At 42.9% G+C, this 10,249-nt stretch overlaps 1 long non-coding RNA gene across 1 annotated transcript in view; it reads left to right on the top strand.

Annotated features, from left to right (window-relative positions):
• The first annotated feature begins 4,955 nt into the window (after nt 1–4,955).
• The window catches only part of LOC139025176 (uncharacterized), a 20,110-nt gene continuing 14,816 nt past the window's right edge, over nt 4,956–10,249 (top strand). The window contains exon 1 of the long non-coding RNA XR_011476635.1: nt 4,956–5,385. This is a non-coding gene — a long non-coding RNA (uncharacterized lncRNA). The remainder of the gene's footprint in view (nt 5,386–10,249) is intronic.

The following is a 10,249-nucleotide window of genomic DNA, read 5'->3' as shown; positions in this document are numbered from 1 at the left end:
ACTTGTACAACAGCTGAGAAAACCAAGTCTGGTCTAAGAAAAAATCTGAAAAAGGATCATACTCATAATAGGATACATTTTGATCCCATTGTTACGGTTTGTTGGTGAAAAATGACGTGAGTTAAAGAGTATGGATGACAGGAAGTTAGTTGGTTGCAGTGCTTGCTAGATTCAAAGCTGCTTTACTACTAAATAAATTGTGTAGGTTGTTTTTTTGTGGTATTTTTGTTGGGGGGAGGGGGGGGAAAAGGTGGAAGACCGCTCCGTATGCACCAGAAACAATGCATGCTGGGGGACTTGTTGACCCGGATCATTGATAGCCAGCAACCCCTGGAAGGTAACACAACATGTGACAGTTCAGATGGGGGAACTTCCAATTCAATTCTCATTTGGTAGGACACTATTCATTCAACATGTGCCATCCCCGGACTGCAGGGAAATTGTAATGTTGTCAGTCATCTCTTGCACTCCCGTAATAAAAAAAATGATGTAATCAACTCTTAAGAGATGATGTTCTCTCATGCAGTATGTTTCTCGAGGCAGTATGATCACCATGCTTGGAGGTTAAACGACTTTGAAGGTTAGACTTGGAGTAAGACTTGGATTAAGACTGGGAGGTTAAAGACTTGGAGGTTAAGACTTGGAGGAGACTTGTCTTAAACAGGATACGGCCAGACCGCTACATCTGCCAGCAGAACAGGAGGAAGATTGCGTCACTGACCGGTCGGAGGTTTCAAAGACAAAAAAGAGGCCTGAGCATGCAAGGAGAACTGAGCCATTGGAATTTCATGAGCTCAAACTAAATGTATTTAAAGGAAGAGCATGATATGAAGATGTGGAATTCTTCATGTTTGAGTTTTAAGGAGGAGGAGAGGGAGAAACATGAAGCAGCTGCATTCAATTTTTCCTGATAATTGGCCAGCCATCCTGTTTGAGGTTCATTGTGAGGAATCTGGGCAGCCAATGTTGTTTTGAGGTCCATTGTGAGGATCGAGGGCAGCCATCTTTTGAGGTCATTGTGAGGATCTCGGCAGCCATGCTGTTTGGGTCATTGTGAGGATCGGGCAGCATCCTGTGAGAGGTCATTGTGAGGATCTGGGCAGCCATGTTGGTTGAGAGTCGAAATGGGTGTCATTGGAAGCATTGGCGAGCATGTTGTTTGAGACATTGTGAGGATCTGGGCACCATGTTGTTTGTGGATTTTTGTTTTAGATTCCGTCTCTCACAGTTGAAGTGTACCTATGATAAAAATTACAGACCTCTACATGCTTTGTAAGTAGGAAAATCGGCAGTGTATCAAATACTTGTTCTCCCCACTGTATATGTTCAAGAGTTAAGTTTATTACATCATTTTTTCTTATGGGAGTGCAAGAGATGACTGACAACATTACATATTCCCTGCAGTCCGGGGATGGCACATGTTGAATGAATATGTCCTACCAAATGAGGATTTGAACGGTCCCCCATCTGAACTGTCCAAATGTTCGTCGTCGATACCTTCCAGGGGTTGCTGGCTATCAATGATCCCGGTCAACAAGTCCCCCAGCTCATCTGTCTCTGGTCTAACTGGGGGTCTTCCACCAGTCCCCCAGCTCATCTGTCTCTGGTCTAACTGGGGGTCTTCCACCAGTCTCCCAGCTCATCTGTCTCTGATCTAACTGGGGGTCCTCCACCAGTCCCCCAGCTCATCTGTCTCTGGTCTTACTGGGGGTTCTCCACCAGTCTCCCAGCTCATCTGTCTCTGGTCTTACTGGGGGTCTGCACCAGTCTCCCAGCTCATCTGTCTCTAGTCTAACTGGGGGTTCTCCACCAGTCTCCCAGCTCATCTGTCTCTGGTCTTACTGGGGGTCCTCCACCAGTCTCCCAGCTCATCTGTCTCTGGTCTTACTGGTTGTCCACCACCAGTCTCCCAGCTCATCTGTCTCTAGTCTTACTGGGGGTCTGCATCAGCCTTGAAACGCTGCCTACAAGCAAGAGCCTTTGTCTTCTTTAAGTTCATTTTTACGTTTTTCCACAGGACCTTAGAAAGTCAAGACACTAAAGRAATGATATTAGTAATTATGTAGGATATTGTTTGTGTTGCATTTCTGTCACACAAATACATTTAGACTCCACTGTGTTGTGTTACAACAAGAAAACAAACATTTCAAAGTGACTCGGATTTGTAACAATAAATGCAGTACCTTACCGGAAGTTGTTGTAGCGTCCTTTTGTTTACTTTTTAATTTGAGTTGAATTCATTACAAACTGTAGTCCAGGTGTAGCCAGGTGGTAAAAGCACGTAGCTGTATTCATTTATATCCACTAGATGGCACTGTCCCTTTAAAAGATCCATAAATAATGTGTGCAAATGGTTATGGGATTGTGCATGCGCAGTGTTGTAAGAGTAAGAGCAAGCAATTACACTGGAGAGCTGTTGACATCCATCATGAGTCCAACTTTACTTTAGATTGATTGACATGAGGATGTTAACTTCTTGCTAGCTGAATACCAGTGCTCTCAGAACCACGGTGTGGAGTTGATGATAACATCATTTGAAGCTGCTGTATGGGAGATAAGGATCTAGTGTTCCATGTGGGGTGAGATAAGGATCTAGTGTTCCATGTGGGGTGAGATAAGGATCTAGTGTTCCATGTGGGGTGAGATAAGGAATCTAGTGTTCCATGTGGGGTGAGATAAGGATCTAGTGTTCCATGTGGGGTGAGATAAGGATCTAGTGTTCCATGTGGGGTGAGATAAGGATCTAGTGTTCCATGTGGGGTGAGATAAGGATCTAGTGTTCCATGTGGGGTGAGATAAGGATCTAGTGTTCATGTGGGGTGAGATAAGGATCTAGTGTTCTATGTGGGGTGAGATAAGGATCTAGTGTTCCATGTGGGGTGAGATAAGGATCTAGTGTTCCATGTGGGGTGAGATAAGGATCTAGTGTTCCATGTGGGGTGAGATAGGATCTAGTGTTCCATGTGGGGTGAGATAAGGATCTAGTCTTTCATGTGGGGTGAGATAAGGATCTAGTGTTCCATGTGGGGTGAGATAAGGATCTAGTGTTCCATGTGGGGTGAGATAAGGATCTAGTGTTCCGTGTGGGGGTGAAATAAGGATCTAGTGTTCCGTGTGGGGGTGAGATAAGGATCTAGTCTTCCATGTGGGGTGAATAGGATCTAGTGTTCCATGTGGGGTGAGATAAGGATCTAGTCTTCCATGTGGGGTGAGATAAGGATCTAGTGTTCCATGAGGGGTTGTAGTCCTGGGGCCCGGGGCCCGTCCTCGGGGGCCTGATTGGTGTCGCACTTTTGCCCCAAGCCCCAGCTAACACACCTGACTCCAATAATCAACTAATCATGATCTTCAGTTTTGAATGCAATTAGTTTAAATCAGGTGTGTTAGCTAGGGATGGAGACAAAGTGTTGTACCAATCAGGCCCCCGAGGACTGGAGTTGCCCAGGCCTGGGTAGGTATCACGTGGACAGTGTGTTTAAAGCAGAGCCACTACAAAAATGACCGTTTATGCATTTCACTTTGTACTTATTGTACTCATATTGTTTTTATACACTTTACTAACATATTTATTTATCTTGATGGTGGTTTAGACTGAATGTTACTTTATGGGGACTTCACCTTGCAGGGATTTTTCTCCTACATTATATATTTTTTATTTAAGCTTCGACATAATAAACAACCTCAAATGAGTTTGTGTCCTGTGCTGAGTGTACTGTTGCCAGGCAACAAAGGCATTATTTTTCTTGTTTTGGTTTGTTTGACACAAATCGCTTCAAGAGTTTTTTTTTTCCATAGTCACTCAAATTCTTTTAATGTTTTCTTTTACCTACGTCTATTGTTTGGTTCAGGTTACTTGCTCCAATTCCAATCAATGCTTTTGTATTAGTGTCCCATCCCTGTTTTTTTAAAGCATCCTCAGGTCAGTATGAAATACACATAGTTCATCTAATTTGGCTTCACAAAGATGAACTGGTTAGTCCTCACATTACCTTAGTCTGAGACTCCCTAGTCTAGAACAAATTCATCTGAAGTTAAGCAATTTGCCAGGAAGCCATTTAAAAATGTTTTTGATTAATTTAAGTAGAATTAACTTAGTCTTGACTTAAATTAAACCATGGAGTTACTGTGCCCAATGCGTTTGGGAACAGGTGTATCGACCAACATTTTATAGAATATCAAAATTGGAGATTGTAGGTTTATTTTTATTATTTATTTCATTCAGGGGTGGGTAGATAGACACGTTACAGCCTTTGTCAGTGTTTATTTATTATCGGTTTATTCTTTATTGTTTTGTTGTGCGGTTCACTTATAATAAAAATGTCGAACCGATTTCACGCTGCGCTTTGGTCCGAATGTTCTTACGACGATCGTGACAGTCATCCATACTGTTCAGAGAACTTTGAGAGAACGCTGTGACCCCTCATGAAATGTGTATTGCCTATGTGTTAGTGTGTGTGTATGTTTGGCATGAGCCAAGTATGACACCTCATCAATCAATGTGACAACACTCCAATGAGGTGTTACATAGGACACACGCACATAAAGTGACCCGTTACCCACACCGTGTCCGTCCACCACCGACATCCATCACACGGCAGTGTGTTTTTCAGCAGGCTGCAGATGGTGCTTCATCAGTAAATACAGAAAATAATGTCACTTCCTTGACCGACAACTATCAGCTATTCTGTTGTTCTTCTGTAACAAAATGCTAACAAGCTGCTTATATAAACGTTATTACATAGTTGGTTTATCCTCAACTTGTGTATACATTAGATATTTAGCTTGAGGTCTGTTGTTCATTACTCCTATATGATAACACAACAAATCCGTGCTCTCTGGGCCACTCGCACTACATCTGCATTCATCTTAGTTGTCAGCAGATGACGCACTAAACCCAACTCTCTTTATATCCGACCTCTCATTCCACAGCTATTTCGCGCTCTCTCCTCTCATTAAACTCACTCACTCACTCACTCACTCACTCTCACTCACGCTGTCTCTGTCCGGGAAGGTCGCTTTCAGAAAAACCGCCTGTTGTGTCTGTGGGATTCATTCCAGTGGTGAGCTACAAACAGACACGCTTTCCTGGCTCTGCTGTTTTCTGTCTATCCCGGACGTCTGCAGTAAATTCGTGTGTTTGCGAGCCTGCTATGTATTCTATTATAACGGAATTCACTCGAATCTTCTCCCTGTGAAGAAAGAGGCGACGGACCGCCTAAACTCAACTAGCGGCTAAAGTCTCATCTCGGTGGGGGTCTTGTTTTGTGTTTTACGGAGGACCCTGGTTCTGAGAACCCCCACAAAATGGAGAAGTTAGAAAATGGAATCAAGCCAGTGAAAGAGTGTGAATCTCCCGAGGACGAAGTGGTTGACCCCCGGATCCAGGTACAGTGATTAGCCGACAGTTATAATTTTAGATAGGGATTCTATATGTTTGGGTGTCTGTCTATTCATTTCATATATGATCTCTGTGGTCTTAAAAGAGACTAGACTTAGTAAAGATTTGGCATATCACATTTTAACATATGCTGCGCGTGGGTTTCAAGTTCGGTAAAGCTCATTTTCACCCCCAAAAAATGCACCTTTATAATACACCATCCTCGCATTTGCAGAAGTACAGCACCAGTCAAAAGTTTGGACACACCTACTCATTCAAGGGTTTTTCTTTATTTTTTATATTTTCTACATTGTAGAATAATAGTGAAGACATCACAACTATGAAACAACACATATGGAATCATGTAGTAACCAAAAAAAGTGTCAAACAAATCAAAATATAGTTTATATTTTAGATTCTTCAAAGTAGCCAGCCTTTGTGTTGATGACCGGTTTGCACACGCTTGGCATTCTCTCAACCAGCTTCACCTGGAATGCTTTTCCAACAATCTTGAAGGAGTTCCTACCAGAGCCGGTCCTGACCTCCCTGGGGCCCTAAGCAAAATTCTGCTAAGGGGCCCTCCTACCTGACCCGTGAGCCATGTAAACCATTTGCCATTGCCACACAGTCACACCTGATACCCCAGTGCTCCCACTACAATCCTCCCTCCTTTAAAACAGTTTGCTCCATCTGTCGGTCTAAGAATAAGTACACCTATACAGAACAGAATAAGGTTTAAACAAACAATATTTATTGAATAGAATATTTTCTATAGAATCTTAAGATAAGTGAATATTAACATAAATAAGAAATTGTAGAAAATATAAAATGTAGAAAATAATAAAATATAACACTGAGCTTTGGCTCTGCTGCCTGGTAATTAGTCCAGTCCTCACAATATTATACAATTAGCTTTGTCTATACAATGTAAACATAAGCCTATGGGCTATGGCTGCAGCTATATGTCTCAAAATAGTAAAATAAAACCGATACAGCTGTGTGATTAACTTTGGTTCCCTCTACAGCCTGGGCATTTTCAGCATCAGCATAGACACCAGTCTGTCTGGACTGTCTGGAAGAAATTGAGAAACTATGTCAGATAGTTAAGCAGTCATTTACACAAATGCACTTCTGCCATACAATCTTAAATGTTACTAAGTGTGTAAACATTTGAATGTTTGAATTAAAATCTTACCATCAACATATTCCTCTTCTGTACTTTCTTGAGGCAAAATCATCACAATGATGTCATCGTAGGACATGTTTCCCCACGTGGTGATTTATGCTCACCATCGCCAGACCACTCAAACCTTCCTGTGACATGGAAGACCTCAGATAGCTTTCGATGAGCTTTCATTTTGAAAAGCTCCTCTCTGCTGATGCTACTGTTACTGGTAGGGTGACTGCAATTCTTAGAGCTGTCCAAAAGGTTAGGATAGAGTTCCTCCAGGTTTTCCTCACGGAGAAAGGAAAGCAGCTCAAAGGCAGTCATCTTGTCTGATGGCAGATCAGTTAAATTCTGAATCTCGTGTTCCCGATCCATTCCACTGATGTCACAGTCATCTCTGAATCTCGTGTTCCCGATCCATTCCACTGATGTCACAGTCATCTCTGAATCTCGTGTGCCAGATCCATTCCACTGATGTCACAGTCATCTCTGAATGTCGTGTGCCAGACCATTCCACTGATGGCACGAGTCCATCTCTGAATCTCGTGTGCCAGATCATTCACTGATGTCAAGGTCATCTTCTGAATCTCGTGTTCCCGATCCATTCCACTGATGTCACAGTCATCTCTTGATCTCGTGTTCCCGATCCATTCCACTGATGTCACAGTCATCTCTGAATCTCGTGTTCCCGGATCCATTCCCTGATGTCACAGTCATCTCTGAATCTCGTGTGCCAGGTCCATTCCACCTGAATGTCACAAGTCATCTCTGAATGTCGTGTGTAGATCCATTCCACTGATGTCACAGTCATCTCTGAATGTGTGTGTCAGATCCATTCCACTGATGTCAACAGTTCCATCTCTGAATGTCGTGGTGTCAGATCCATTCCACTGATGTCACAGTCATCTCTGAATGTCGTGTGCCCAGATCCATTCACTGATGTCACAGTCATTCTCTGATGTCCGTGTGTCAGATCCATTCCACGATGTCACAGTCATCTCTGAATGTCGTGTGTCAGATCCATTCCACTGATGTCACAGTCATCTCTGAATGTCGTGTGCCAGATCCATTCCACTGATGTCACAGTCATCTCTGAAGGTTAAGAGTGTTTTCAACTTCCATGCAGTTGATCCTTTAAAGATCCGCTGGACATCTGAGAGGCTGTGCTCCATATTTAGTTTTGACCTGGTTGAGTGTTTCAAATCTCTCATCCATGGATGTCACAGCAGAGTCGACCACAACGTTGAAGTAGTTGACTTGGAGGTTTTTCAGTGCATCAGTCACTGGTTCATCAGGAGCCTCATTAGCTGAAATGCCTCAGTTTCTTCTCTTTCAGAACAGCGTTCACATTCATTTCTTCACAAATGCTTTTGGCTTTTGTCTGGGCCTCAGAGAATCCAGTTTCCCCGGTATGTAGTGAGGGAGGCCTTTGCATTTGAGATTAAATTCAGTGCGATATCCAACTGCATTGAAGCGGATTGGAGGAGCCTGTTCATCTTGTTTGTCATTGTCAGTATCTCACACCATACGAYACAGCAAATCAASAAGCGGTAGGACMCAACTTCCTCTGCAAGTGCTTGTGCCKCCACTTTGGCCAGAGGATCGTTGCTCGTCTGTCTTGCTTCCAGTAATGCCTCCCGAACCTCAGAAGCCTGATACCTGATTGCATGAACACTTTGGAGCCTACTCTCCCATCTTGTGTCACTCCATGACTTCACGGTTATGTTCAGGTGTTTCTTCAAAACACTCCCATCTTTGTGTGCCAGCTGAAAAGAAGGTGAARAGCTTTTTCACATGCCCAAAAAACCCAACTGCACCTTTTGAAGATTTGGCAGCATCTGCAGCGACAAGGTTTAGAGTATGTGCTCCACATGGGATGACACGGCTCTGGGATGTTTTTGGAGCAGTCTGGCTTGTACTCCTTGGTGCTTGCCCTTCATGTTGGTCCCATTATTATAAGCTTGCCCTCTGCAATCTTCAAATGGAATCTTCAGCTCGTTCAGCTTATCTAAGATGACAGTGGACAGATTCAAGCCTGTTGTAAACCTCAACATTCACAAAGCCGAGGAAGTGCTCCTTGATCTCTGGCTTTCCTTTTAAAGCCACGCGTCTCAGAATAATTGTCACGTTTGTCATAAGGAGTAGACCAAGATGCAGCGTGGTATGTTTCCATCCTTTATTATGGAATAGAAAACTTAAAAGAACAAAAGAACAAAACGAACAAACGAAACGTGAAGCTATAATAATGCTCACAGGCAACTAAACATAGACAAGATCCCAAAAAGCACAATGGGAAAATGGCTACCTAAATTATGATCCCCAATCAGAGACAACGATAAACAGCTGCCTCTGATTGGGAACCATACTAGGCCAATATAGAAATATAATTCACCTAGATAACCCACCCTTAAATCACATCCCGACCTAACCAACATAGAGAATTAAAGCTCTCTATGGTCAGGGCGTGACAATAATGGACATTTGTTCCTGGTGACTAATGTCAGGTGTACAGTCCAAGATAATGGAGAAGTACTTTGAGTCTCTTACTTGAGTCACTATTGCTTTCAGAATCTTGTCACTCACAATCTGTATCAGCTCATTCTGTGTGCGCTTCCCAAGGTAATGAGCATGTGTCTCTCCATCTTTCATTTTGCTGAGACGATTTTCCACAACGGAGTTACATTTTGCCAGTAATTCAACCTCTTTTAGGAAGTTTCCATTATCTGGTTGGAAGAGTTTGTCTGATGAACCCCTGAATGCTAGGTTTCTTTCAGACAGAGACTGGGTGATACTTATTAAACGTGTACAAGGACATCCCGCCACCTCTTTCTTTCAGCCTACAAAATTGTCATTTGTATCAAATCAATCAATTTGTAAGTCGCTCTGGATAAGAGCGTCTGCTAAATGACTTAAATGTAAATGTAAAAATCAAATCAAATGTTATTAGTCACATGCGCCGAATACAACAGGTGTAGTAGACCCTACAGTGAAATGCTGAATACAACAGGTGTAGTAGACCTTACCGTGAAATGCTGAATACAACAGGTGTAGTAGACCTTACAGTGAAATGCTGAATACAACAGGTGTAGTAGACCTTACAGTGAAATGCTGAATACAACAGGTGTAGTAGACCTGACAGTGAAATGCTTACTTACCAACAATGCAGTTAACCCCCATGGTGTTTCAAAATGGCGGTGATATTTGACCAGTCATTCACGCCTTCCTTTATTATTTTGTAGTCTTTTGTAGAAAAGAGCTTACAGCAGAAACAATACACAGCGTTGTTTTAGATTGAGTATGAAAGCCACCTCCTGGTAATCTTTTCCCCATTTGACAGCTGTCTCTGTAATAAGCCTGAATGGAAACCTCTTCTAGACTTGTCTTTAGGGTAAGAAAAATCCAGTCCTGGTTTGAATGGACCCCTAACTCAGTCCTCATAAAGTCTGTGAAGACTGGGGGTCAATCTGCTGGGTCATTTGGTGGAGCAGCAACAGTTCTATTAGGGTCTGAGCTGCTTGTATCTGATGCTGGTTGTACACCTCTGGTTGTGCTAGTACTGGCTGAGGCTGCCTGTACTTCACCTGGGTCTGTGTACTGGCTGAAGACGGCTGTACCGGGTCTGTGTTAGTACTTGCTGAAGATGGCTGTACTGGGTCTGTGTTAGTACTTGCTGAAGCCGGCTGTACTGGGTCTGTGTTAGTACT

Source organism: Salvelinus sp. IW2-2015, unplaced genomic scaffold (assembly GCF_002910315.2).
Source record: "Salvelinus sp. IW2-2015 unplaced genomic scaffold, ASM291031v2 Un_scaffold2335, whole genome shotgun sequence".
Lineage (NCBI taxonomy): Eukaryota > Metazoa > Chordata > Actinopteri > Salmoniformes > Salmonidae > Salvelinus > Salvelinus sp. IW2-2015.
The sequence above is the reverse complement of the archived record's forward strand: the minus strand, read 5'-3'. Positions and strand labels throughout refer to the sequence as shown.